The sequence below is a fragment of the Anas platyrhynchos genome, chromosome 2 (genome assembly GCF_047663525.1).
Source record: "Anas platyrhynchos isolate ZD024472 breed Pekin duck chromosome 2, IASCAAS_PekinDuck_T2T, whole genome shotgun sequence".
Lineage (NCBI taxonomy): Eukaryota > Metazoa > Chordata > Aves > Anseriformes > Anatidae > Anas > Anas platyrhynchos.
In genome coordinates, this window is record NC_092588.1 from 15,429,350 (window position 1) to 15,442,421 (window position 13,072).

The window sequence follows — 13,072 nt, forward strand, 5'->3', positions numbered from 1 at the left end:
CAGCAAAGTTCCAGTATTGCACTTATGTCCATGTAGGCACACAGTGGCCCTCAGTATGTGATGCTGTGGACATCAGGGTATTTTAACAGGCCAAGGGAAGCAGCGATTTTCATTGTCTACAAAATCTGGTTATGACATGACCAAACTGGGAAAAGTTGCAGCACAGTATATATGCCTTTCTATAATACCTTTTTTTTTTTTCTTTTTTTCCTTTTAATAAGCTATTGTTGGCATTTTTAACAACATGAGATAAGCAGGCAGTGGTGTGATTTCTTAGATTGTTGTTAACCCTTCGTTCTTCTGCTCTTGCTAGACATCTCTGAACTACAATGGATTTTATTGTGCCCTCTTTTTTTTGCAATTAGTTGTTGGTTTTGTGTTGTTGACTGCAACATGAGATAGTTCAAATAAATTAATCAGAATTTGAATTGGAAATAGGGGCATTTTTAACCAACTTTCTTGAGATTATCATGCAAACAGAAAAAGAGAGTAAGTTGTTCGGTTGGTTTTTCTGTATGTATATATGTGTGTTTGTGGTTTGTTTTTCTCTTAATGAAGGTTTTCATAATTTGGTAGTTCAGCAAACATGAGTATGTTCTGAAAATATTTCTCACAGATGGCAGGTCTGAGTCGGTAGCTTTTAGGCAGACAGTTTTGTTGCTACGTACGGAGTCTAGAGCTGAACACAGTTTTCTGGAGTTTTAAAAGCATTGGAAAGCAAGATTTATTGGACCTTAAATATCCCAGTGGTGCAAATTTATTTGGTGTTCATGGCAGTCCCAGATTAACTTTCCTTAGAGATTTGCTGTGGTACTGCATTATCTAAGGAACATTTAAAATGGGTTTGCCTGCCTTTTTTTTCTTCAGGCACTTCTCAATTTTTATTTGTGCATAGGAAAATCCGTACTAACAAAGATGGTCCACTACTGCTGCTGAACTTTATGGTGCGAAGCGTTTCACCTGGATGGGTCAAAAATAAGAATCTGAAAAGCTGGCATTTTAAAAGATTTTTGTTTGAGCAGTGCAGTGCGACAGTGGCTAGTTGTCAATGGGAAGGAGCGTAAAAAATAGTCACAGGAGAAAGAAGAAGGCAGCCGTGGAATTTATTTTACTGGGTTAAAGGAGACTCATGGCTAAGCAAGCTTTACCTTCTTGAGTTTTCAGAATTTATTACTCAAAAGACACATGTCTGAATAGAAAGAGAACTAGGATATTGTAAAATCCATCATGACACAAAGTGCTATTACTGCACATGAATACAATTTATTTATTTTTTCTCTCCAGCAAACTGTGACTTCCTTTGTCTTGTCAGAAGGAATTTCAGATGAAACCTTACCAGAGTAAGGCTGCCATAAACCCCAGGCTCGCCAGCTGTAGCTGCGTGCAGTGCAACACCGGCCGTGGCAGTTTGCACCATGCTACTGTGCTGCTTTCGTTCAGGAATGGGGCTGAAACTGTTGCAGAAAAGTGCCTCCACATTTTCTCGTTTTCTTAGAAAATGCACTAGATGAAAGAGGGAAGCGCAAGGAGAACAGAGGGTGCACTCTGATATATGAGCTGAGATTATGGATGTTGTAATGCCATTTGTTGTTGTAGGATACTACAGAAAAATCACATTGGGACCAAAGTTCCCGTGGATTACCATGAGATATTTATTACCATTTTCCTGTGTTTTCCCTGGTTAGGATCTAATCCTTCTGTGTCTAGAGCAGCTTGGAGTTAAGAATTTGTCCATTCAGAGAGAAAAACCTTGCCAGCTAAAGGATTTTACTATTTCACTACCTGTATTTATTTATTTCGAACCCCTCACCTCAAATTTCCCAGAGAGAGAGGGTTGAGACCTGAAGGGAGAGATGGGGGACAGGGAAGCTGAAGGAATACCCAGGGCATGTATCTGCCCAGTAAATAGCATTTACTGATTGTTGTTTACTGCCAAGACGATTACAGCAGTTGTGTGCTGGTGGAGCAGCCCGTACGCAGCCAGTGCACAGGAATGAAGTGAGGTCGAGTGCAATTCTGAGGTGACTAAAAGGTTTGCTTGTGACATACTTGTAGCAAAAGCCATTTTCGGTTGCCTGGTACCCTACCCAAACGCTGTAATTTTACGAGTGACGCATTTGATTATGAGCAGCCATCAAAAGGCTGCTTATGGGCATCTTGTTTGAAAGAAGAATGCGCCTGAGTTAAATAGTCACAGGTCAGATAAATATGTTGATCTGTCCTTTTAATTCAATGTCTGCAGCTTCATGCCCTATTTCAACTTGTTCGATATTTATTCAATTTTGCAGTTTATTTGGAAGTGCGCTTTCTGCAGAAGTGATGCAGCCCATGCTTGTGCACTCCTTGCTTGGGCAGAGCTTCCGTTCGCTTCCTTGGGAGTTGGCCTGTGCCAGAGCTGCTGCTTTCTTTTTCCTTGATAGGGAAAGTACATGCTTAGTATTGGGGTCCCCTCCAAAGCCAACTTGCTGTGATGAGCAGTTTGCTTCCTGGCGAAAAGACTATATTCAGTTTGTTCTGTCAAGTTTTAGTGAACAGTATGAGTGGGTCTTAATTAGAGCTGACAGTGAGGAAAAGGAAGGGATTTGGGGCACATCTTACCTCTGTGTCAGGCAGAATAAGGTATAAAAAGCCTCTGCAGAGCTCGCTTAGTGATTCGTTGCTTATCATTTTTCATGATGGAATACGCATGTAGAAAAAACACAGAAGTTAATGTTTACTTTTTGGATGCTTTATCGTCAAGCAAAGAGAACTGACAGTTTCATGGTTAAGTGCCTGAAGTTGTTTTTGGCTTTGCAGTTGTTGAATTAATCACTGCAAAGCTAACTAATTGTGTACTTTTTAAAGATTTTTTTTCCTTTTAATGAAAGGGAGATATTTTGTTCTTTCTGTCTTTGGAGCCTGGTTATCACATTAACTACTAGCAACGAGCCCTTTAGCTTTTACTTTCTTGAGGTATCTTAGGAGTCATTCTTCTAGTAGGTGGTGAATTTACTTACAGATTTAGTTATTTATGGATTTCAGAACTGTGCTATGGAATGGGCAGATGCATTTTAAAGCATTTTTTATTTGTGTAGAAAACACTGGATCCTTAATTATGTGTTTACAGCTGTTACTACTGCTGTTACTTGGGTTTATGCAACAGAAACAGGGTGTTGTACTGAGATGTTACTGAGGCAGAATTTGGAGTTTCAAGGGATTTTTTTTTTGTCTCTCTCTTTTTTTTTTTTTCATAATGTTATAGATGGGCAAAAAATGACATAGATCTCATCTTTTTAGCATGCTTTGCATCAGGGTTGATAGAACTGCAGGCTACTTACTCCCTGGTTTTAAAGAAAGATGAAAAAGTCCTTGGAAAGATTAACTTTATTTCTGGCAGCATTTTCACAGAATTTTGTTATGGCAAAGACAGAATCAAAGGATGAATGGACAAAGTTGGGATTTTTGCCATTTGGTTGTGCTTTTTTTTTTTTTTTTCTGAAGCTGTGTAAGCTTTTTTTTTTCTAATAAAAATTTATGTAGAATGCGGTGTTTCCCACAAGAGTACCTTCACAGATTTAGCATAAAGAAAATGCATTTTAATTCAAAGACACTGGTACATTTTTTAAGGCTTTGAAAGCAGTAATCCAACAGGTATATAAGGCTGTAATGATAAACATGATGATTATTTGTATCTAGCATTGTTAGAATACATGATTTACTTTAGTGCATGTTCAGATTAATTTTATTTATTTAAGATATCCAACCTATTCCGCATTTTAAATACAAGTCTCTTGGCTTTTCAATTTGCTTTTTTTTTCATGTCAGCTGGCTCATTTCAACGCGTAAACAAAGGTTTCACTTCAAGAACTTTTTATAATTTAAAAAATGTCTAATTGCAGTTGGAGAGTCTGTGTATGTAAGGAAGTCTGCGTGTTGGATGGGAGAGGCTTTAGTGAGACTGCTTGTCTTGGGGGTCCCCAGTGTCGAAGGCAGCACTAAAGACATAGGGAACCGTGTACGCTGCCTATTAATGTCGTCTGCTTTCGGCACTGTATAAATAGCATTGCAAATACACACCTGCAAAGTGCCTGCAGTGACGTGGACATTGCACAGAGCCCCTCTGTGCACTCACTCCACAGTACGGATCTTCGCCTGTATCGCATCTCCCTAACCCGGGCAGCATACTGCAGCTGTTGTTTCCCTCTAGTAGGCGTCCATACAGCAAACACTGCGAAACCAGAATTTGGGGATGGCCTTGGTGCAGATCGTGTTGTTGTACTGTTAGCTGGTCTTTTGAAACAAGCCTGGTCCTCCTTCTCCCCACGCACAGCTAGCCACACGAGGTGAGCTGGCTGTTGATTGAAAATCCAGGCTGATCCTCTGAGCGGGGAGGACGACAAGATAGGACTTAAATCAACGTGAGGTTTCTTGGCTTTCCCAAAGGGCGGCAGAGTGAAAGGCTTGTCAGAATAACCCATTGTTTCTGTCAAAAGTCTTAAAACCTGGCAACTCCACGAACCCGTCCTTTAATCCTGCCGCAGTAACAGGGCCCTCGACCCGTTTGTGCTTTCCCAAACTCACTCTTTATTTCAGCAGGCATCCACGCTGAGGCTGTAAATTCTCCCCTTGTGTTTGCATATACACACACACAGGGTAGCCCAAAATCTAAATATGTGCTGCCGAGTGCCCGCGCTCGCCAAGGCTCTTTTTCTGCGCTGCCACTTGGAGCCCGTTCAAGCGTGTGGTGGAAACCCACGGCCGCGTTCGGGGCCCGGGCCCTCCAAGTTGCGGGGGAGGTCTCTGGCTGCGGGATGGGCACCCAGGCCCTGGCACCTCCACAGTGGTGGCTGGGAGCAGCACCCGGCCTTCTGTGGTGCTGTGAGGGGCCCAGAGCTGGATGCTCGGGTGGTTCTTTGACGGGGACGGATTTCGAGCCCCTCTCAAGCCCCTCACCCCAGTAGGGTGGCTGAACTTCCCATTAAGGGCCGCCCGTGGCGGCTCTGTGGGGTCCCTAGGGAGGGAGCGGAGCCACCATCTAGCACCAGGAGGACAGGAGAGACAGGGACCTCCTTTTTAAAAGAAGTTTTTTTTTTTCTTTTTTTTTTTTTTTTCTCACCCCTATTCTTTATTCATAAACCTAACGCAGTTCCACAATTCCCAGACATGTAAAGCTGCAGGGCTTTTTTTGTTTTGTTTAAATCTTTCTGAACCAGCCAAATTTTTGGGGTTGGCACGAGGTGCAGCCAGTACCCATGGCCTTCCAGGGCTTGCTTGGTCTAGAAGTCTGCAGATGTTTTCTGCTGGATCTGGCTCTTAATGAACAAAAAAGATTTTGGCATGCTTATTTATTTATTTATTTTCAAGGGGAAAATGTGGTTTAAAATGTTGATAATTATGTTTTACGTGAACTACTCAGACTTTATGCGACTCTATGGGAAAATGAATGCTCATCAATTTAAAAAAAAATCTTCTTTATTCATAAAGCATTCATATTTAAAGTGATCTTTTTTTCTCTCTTAATGAAAACAGGGTTTGGGGAGCATTACAAATAATTATTTTTTTTAATTACATATAGTTCTGCATCAGAGTTCTTGAAGACGGCCCACTGTGATCCTCTGGTGAAAACACCAGGGCTTTTCAAAAGCTTTTTAATTACCCATTTTTACTGCTCTTCTCTTTGCAATATACACCCAGTAACTGAAAAGAAGAAAAAAGAAATTCCAGGAGGGATCCACCTACAGGTGTGCATAGGTCAAGCACATACTTCTCTTTCAGAATGATTATTTTGCTTTTCCAGAGATCAGGCAGTACTGCCCACCATCGAAACCCAGCTCGCTTGCTCTTGCAGAGGAAATACTTATCACAAAGCTGCAGTGCATTTTAATCAAGGTTCCCAGAGTATTTTACAAACATTAATTGCCTCTTACGGACAGGATGAAGCATTGCACCCATTGTACTGATGGGTGAGCCAAGGCACGCGGAATCTCAATAACTTCTGCAGTGTCACCATGAGCCAGTGGCGAGGCTGTGAACAGAGCGTGGGTGTCCTCACTACCGTGCTGCTGAAACACCTCCCCTCCGCCCACCAGTTTTACTCTCTTTTCTTAAAGACGGATTTTTCAGACCCTGACTTTTTTTCTTGCATATTGTACGGCAAGTGCTATGATTGCTCCTGTGTTGCTCTGAAGTTTAGGGAAAGCAGTGTGTGAAAATGCTCTTAGTTTATGTGTTACTGAGTCTGGAAGCCCTGAACCTTACGTTTTGCTACTGCCCTTTGTGGCTCTGCTGGACCACTGGATTCCCCCCCAAAATAGCGCCTGTTGTGTTCATTACTGATGTTTCACCGCTCTGTGAGTGACAGAAAGAATTCCACTTTTCAGCACAACAGTTCACCCACTAAATGATTCCCCAGCATGATACATGCTCTGTCTTGTATTTAATTATCTTGTAATTATCAAAGCAGTAATGAAGTTGTGCATAAGAACTGTATAGATCAATAAAAACAGCTTAAAATTATGAAGGAGCACTGACAGACTAGGAGCCCAACTGCTCTTTCAATGTTTGTTCCATTTTTTTCTGAAAAGCTTTTGACTTTTTTTTTTTTTTTCAAAACAACATCAGGAAAAAAGGATTTAAAGTTTTTGTTGTTTATCCTGAACTGATGATGATCTTGCATACATTCTCAGTGATTTGCAGAAGGCTGTGTAAGTGCTAATGAAAGTTTGTATTGGAGTGGCTGCTAAGAATATGATCATTGTTACCAATTTATTAACACCATGAAAGATTTCCTGTCCTAAAAAGACTGCCAGCCAGCGTCATAATCCGGAGTGGGCAGAGCCATGTGGTAGGTTTGACTGAGCCCCTTTGACAATTATATCATTTATTTAGCTGTCTATCTTTAGAAGTCGGGAGGCTAAGCTTTGGTTTCAGAGGCATGCCGAAACTCTCGCGCTGCATGCACGGCAAGGGCAGTGGAATACCAGAGTGCTCGCTTGGGCTTTAACTACTAAATAATGTGGTTGCACATGACACAACAAGAACAGAGGTATAATCCTGCCCTGTGAAGCAGGTCACATGTTCCAGGTTCTCTCTGTAATGTATGCAAAGTAGCTGCTTAAATCATTACGAGTGTGTAAATCATCTTCTTCATAAACAATACCATCAAGGTACAGTCAGGCAACATGTCTCTTGTGGGTTGACTGGAGCTTGAATTTCCTTCAGACGTTGAGGAGGTACGTCAATGCATGAGAAGCAGATTCATCTGTTGCTGCAGTGTGGTCTCTGCAATGTTTTGGATTTCTAAGATGAATATGCTAAGGCTGTCTTCTTCACATTGAATCCTGAAGTGCAGTGAAAGGAGGAGGATGTGAATGGGGCAAAATGCAGCCTATATGATCCGAGGCTACCCTGAAAAAGTTGCTCCTTTTTCCGCTGGCTTTGTAAGTCATGCAACAGATACCCATTTATTTCTCTGCAAAACTTTAGTAAGTATTCAGAGCTCCTGTTATGATGTATGTACGTGCGTTTGGGGAGGAAAAGATTTCTTGAGCAGTGTATTAGGTTCATATCTTCTGTTTTAGCCACCATTCTCCTGCTTTTTTTTTTTTTTTTTTTTTTTTTTTCCCTCCTGTGTTTAACATCCTGGTCTACTTTCTATAACTCCTAAATAATGCCCCACACCTCTTTAACGCAGTCCTCAGTGCTGACTCGTTCAGTGGTGAGCGAAACTGAAAGCGAGACCTGATCTTGTTAAAAACCCTGCTGTGCTTCTGGATACAGTATAAATGTAGTAGTAGTAGTTGTTGATGTTATTACTGGAGTTTGTGTCTTTTGGGGGGAGGTGGGGAAGGGTAGCTGGACTGTCTGCTTGCCTCCCCACCCCCAAATGTTGCATTTTGGATTACTTTAAATAGTTGTTTGCGATGCTTTTATTGCGGTGAATCATGTTTTTAATGTCTGCTTTAAACACGCGTGAGTTCATACCGAGACAATGGAAGCCCTCTGTCATTTGCTGTCACGTAGTGTTTGCGCAGCACGCGCGATGCCCCTTGTTTTATAAACACAGGTGGACCTCCGCAGAGCTCCTGCCCCACAGACGTGCGAGGACAGGCGGTTTTGGGTCAGGAGTGAGTGCGGGTACGGATGGTGGTGGCCCCACGCGTGCCACCGTGCCCTCCTTTTGCCGGGAGCTGCTGGCTCCGGGTCCAGCTCCCCAGGAGGAGCCGCAGAAGAGCCTCGGTGCCACAGGGAGCCGGGCGGGCTGCACCCAGGGGTGCTCCCCACCAGCGCCTATCCCGCATCCTCCAGCCGAGCCGGGAAGAGCCACGCAGCCACCCCACCGCAGCTCCCAGCGCATGTGGCAACAAAGCGAAAAGAGCGAGGGGGCATCCCCAGCGCGCTGGCAATTTGCTAAGCGCCCGAGGGCGAGCAGCTCATTTGCATGGCAAAACGCGCAGCTCGCTCCTTGCCTTTCTTTTGGCTGCGGGGCCGGGGCTGGAGGGGGCGGCAGGGCCCGGGCAGGGCTCGTCCTGACGGGATCCGAGGGCTCCGGGGCCGCCCCGAGCAGCAGCTCCCGGCCCGGCCCCGCACTCGCCGCGGGCACCCGGCGGTCCCGCAGCGCCCGGCCGCTGCCCTCACGACCCGGCCCGGCCCCGGCCCCCTTCAGGGCTCCCCGTCGGGGCTGGGGCTTTGGCTGAGGGCCTGCCCCGCACCGGGCACGGCTGGCAGGAGCGGGGCGAGCGGCTTCGGTCGGCCCCGAGCCTTCCTCCTGCAGGCGGTGGCCGCGCTCCTCCTCGCTGCTCGGGGGAGTCGGTGCCCTGCCCGGGCTGGGGAGCAGCTTTGGTGTGGGGAGAACGGAGAGAGAGAGGGGAAAAAAAAAAAAAAGGAAAACACTCTCTGCTCGTGCCTTTTCAATAGAGATAACTGTTATCTCTTATAAAAGTCTACATAAGTGTAGGTAATTGCCGGCACTTGGCTCGGGTACAGCGGAAAAGCTGCGATCAGCAAACTCGTGCTGCGCTGTGCTCGTGAGGGGAAGTTACCGGGCGGTTCGGGGCCGTGCCGGCCTTCGTGCCCGCGCTCCCGGCCTTATTTACAAGCCTCCAGAAAGCCCCTTGCAGTCCTTAAAGACTTCCCAGTCCCGGGAGGGGGCTGCCAGGCTGCAGAAAGAACAAATTTTTTCGGGGTTCGCCCTTCAAACCAACCCTCCCCCCCCTCCCGCCTCCCCGGCTGAGCCCGACTCCTCACAGGGCGCTCTGCGCCGGGCGCGGCCCGGGGGGCGAGGAAACACGGTTATTTCTATTTAATTATTTATTTATCTTCCCCCGTTCCCCGTCTCAGCTCGCTCTCGGGCCCATGGGGCCGGTGCACCCTTGAGGTACCCAGCGCCTTATCGCAGGAAGCCGTGCGGAAGGCGGCGGCCGCCCCCTCCCCTGGCACTCCGGGTTGAAAACCACTTCTTCTGACCTCACCTCACGGGTACTCATTGTAGTAAAGAGGCTGTGAGGCTGGTCAGTTTGTTTGGTAAGAAAAAAATCCACACCGAGAGGGAGATCTCGGGATAAAATCCAATATTTCATTATGCGGGATCATTTGTGAGGAGCAGTGCCTCATGAAAAAAATCCCGTCTCAGACTGGTAGCCCTCACTTGTTCTGTTAAAAACTCACAGAAAGGAGGTCCTTATATATTTGAATTATAAGATATTTTGTTGTATCTCGGTATATAGAATGGGCATTCCAAGAAGCCCAGAGACGAGCCTTCCCTTTGGAAAATTAATTCTTTAATTTATTTGTTTCCAAATTGTGGTCTGCAGACACATATAATCACGGTATGATACTGATCTGCAATATCATATCATCCAGTTAGGGGTTTTAATTAAAAAGTTTGATGTGAAGGCTGCGTAGTGGTTCCCTGCTATGTTTGAAGTTTGACAATGGTCCATGATCCAAAAATTTAGGAAGGTTCGTTCAAGAGAATTATGGTCCTAGATCATTTCATTTTGCTTTCATTTCATCCTGTAATTTTTTTTTCTTGCCTTTCAAACATGATTAAAACCAATGAGAAAGGAAATATTTGAAGTGATTTGCAAAGTTATTTGATTTTTATAAAATTACATGGTGTGATGTGCTGTATGTGCCAAACTGCAGACAGACTTTCAGCTCATAAATTAAGTACACTTTTTTGTTCTGGTTTAAGCCCATTGAGACTTCTGCCAGTTAGGTTTTTCTCTTCTGTGATCATCATGCATAATAGTCTGATGTTGCAGATACTTGTAGGAGCATAGCGAAACTGGTAGCATCATGTATGTGGTTTGATTTTTAATGTATAGCATATTAAAGCATATTTTCTATCCCAAAAGATGTTATATGAGACTACTGCAGTATATATTAAAACAGTCACTGGACTCCTAAATAGTCTAATGTGAATAACAAAGGTATATAATAATTAATGCTTAAGAAAAAAAAAAAAGAAAAAAAAAAAAACCAACCAGAAATTCCTTTTTAATATAGATAAACCTGTATTTAAAAATACTTTAAAATATTTACCTTTCAAAAATAAGACTTTCAGATTTTGATCTGTGCCAAGGTTTAAGTCTACACAGCTTGATGTACTGTTTGATTGTGTTTATTTACCTATTTGCTGCCAAAGTTTTAAGTAAAGTCACACCACAATCCTGGTGGAAATGGCTAGCTAACACCTGCAACCAGCTTGTGGAAGTGATTAAACTGTTTTTTGCCAGAGGCTTCCTCTGCTGGTGCAGGGACACTGTTTTCTTCATTTTACATTGGCTCAGCGATGCTCATTTTCAAAACTAAGATTACCAGGAACTGGAAAAAGAAAAAGAAAAATTAAAAGAAAAAGCTGATTTGCCTTTCCCACTCTGGATGAAAATAAAGCGTGAAATGATGAAATCTTACTTCTAAAGTATGTGATAAACCAAAACAATTGGATGAACAATTGTACAGTGAACAAATCACACATGTAATTCTTCGTTTAAATTAGTTTTAAATGCAAAACAGGTTTGTAAACATTTTTTTTTCTTACTTGCATACCTCGGGCATCATTGAACTGATGAGCAATACTTTAAAGGGGTTTTTAATGATATTTAATTTAAATCCAGCTTTCATAAACCCTAAAAAATACTTATTTAATAAATACAAAACATGGAGTGAAAATTTTAATACGTATCAACATAAAAACATTTGTAAACACAAACTGCATAACGTGTACAAGTTACCATCCGAAGGAATACTCCTTCCTTTGGTTGAACAGCTACATTTAGTTACAGCTGATATCTTGCAGTTATTAATGACTGGGTCATCACTTTTCAGAAACACAGTGAAAACATAAATAATCTCTTTTAACCTCATTGTTTAGCGTATGTTGAAGTTTCTGGCGTGCCAATTTAAATCATGATTAAAACTGATGATTTGTAAATTGCTATGATTAAAGTCTATGTCCGTGTAAATAACCATCAGTGCAAAAATGCAATGAATTTAAAATACATCGCGTACCTATTCCTCTTTGCTTTTTGAGGGATTTGGCACAAAATCATATTATTTCATTAAATCATCAATGTGCTGCATTCATTAGAGGTTGTGCGGCAGAAAAGCTAAGCGCTATTTCCAGATTACATAAATGTTTTTGTATTTTCCAAATATTCCCTAGTTGGGGTATTATATTAAGTCAAGTTGATAGTATCTTCTTCCTTCCTTATTTTGAAACCCCGAGCAGGTTTTTGATCCTGGTCTTCAAATTCTGGGACCTGCAGAGAGTCAGCCAAAATGATTTCTGTAATGAGTGAAAATGCCAGGGGGAATGAGTCCAGCCTGGAGTTCTTAATATCTTGAGCAAAGACTATGGAAATAAGGATGTATGTTTTGAGATGAACACATTCATTAATTAGAGCGCATTAAGAAAATAACACCAAATCTAGAAGACCTCTTGTAATTAATCGTGGCTTTGCCTGAATAAAATCCACCTCTCACTTCCCCAGTGCCTGTTGCAGTAGACGGTATGAGATGCTATCGGGGGGAATTACTAAAACTTTATGCTCGGTCTGAACAGGCCCTGGGGTAAAACAGTGCCAAATGAAGACCCCGGACCACTGAGAACAAGTGTTCAGCTGAGAACTATTAAAAGAAAAAAGAAGAGTTGTCACAGCTGTGTCCTTTTAAGGTCAGCACCAAGAAGAAGCTTGTCAAGTTGACAGAGGGAGATGACTTACTGATGTAACCCAGGGCAAAAGAGATAAGCAATAAAAATAGTATTACGTCTCTATTTGATAGAGTGACTTTTCCTGTCAGCTTACATAGAGAACCAACACAGAAAATGCACCGAGTTAGTTACTGTGACAGTGAACCTGATGCATCACCTGGAAATTCACTTGGGGCAGTTGTGCTGGGTTTTGGAGCCTGTATTTTGCAATTTTTATCAAGGACTTAGGTAAATCAGTCAAAATACACCAGGACTTAATTTCATTGAAATAACCTCCTGGAAGTACTAGGTGAAAAGGTAGGTGTAAACTGGTAGCTAACTTGTGATGGTGTTGCTCCTTGTTAGTATCCTCGTAGGGTGAGGTTTCCTGGTGGAAGGGGAAGGCAGTGCTCAGTGTGGGCTGGTTCAGCACCTCTACCGCTGGTTCTGTAAGGGGTGGCCAGTTCTTCTGTGCATTTTAAAGAAGTTTGTAGTCCATACGAACTAATAACTGCCTTTCTAGTCTGAACTCCTGTCTAACATGGTGTTCCAAATTCCACCTGGAGTGTAGCTTCTGCTGTGTAATACAAAAGCTGAATATCATTAGCATATCTTTCAGAAGTATAGTTTCAAAGCATTTTAATGACAAGGAAGGCATTGTAATCCTCCCTGCATGTTACTTAATGAATCAGTTTGCTTGCAATAATGATTTTACTTTTCTGAAGACAGCGCTTCCAGTTCCTGGGAGATAGAGATTGTTTTCTGGTGATTTTTTTGTTTTGTTTTTGTTTAGTCTTTTTAACTACTCCTTCCTTTATGTACAGCTTATTTTCATTCACACACACCGTTTCTGATGGTTACCTCTCCAAGTGGCTTTCTCCCTCCGCTCTGATAAGG

At 42.9% G+C, this 13,072-nt stretch overlaps 1 protein-coding gene across 10 annotated transcripts in view; it reads left to right on the forward strand.

Moving 5' to 3' along the window:
* Window positions 1–13,072, forward strand: part of TRPS1 (transcriptional repressor GATA binding 1) — a 239,541-nt gene that overhangs the window by 36,654 nt on the left and 189,815 nt on the right. The window contains exon 1 of one of the 10 annotated variants that reach the window (XM_072034374.1): window positions 7,074–7,211. The exons of 7 other annotated variants lie outside the window; for them this stretch is intronic. The gene's annotated coding sequence lies outside the window, so the exon portion shown is untranslated. 2 more of the 10 variants (XM_072034372.1, XM_072034377.1) reach the window with 2 other exon arrangements.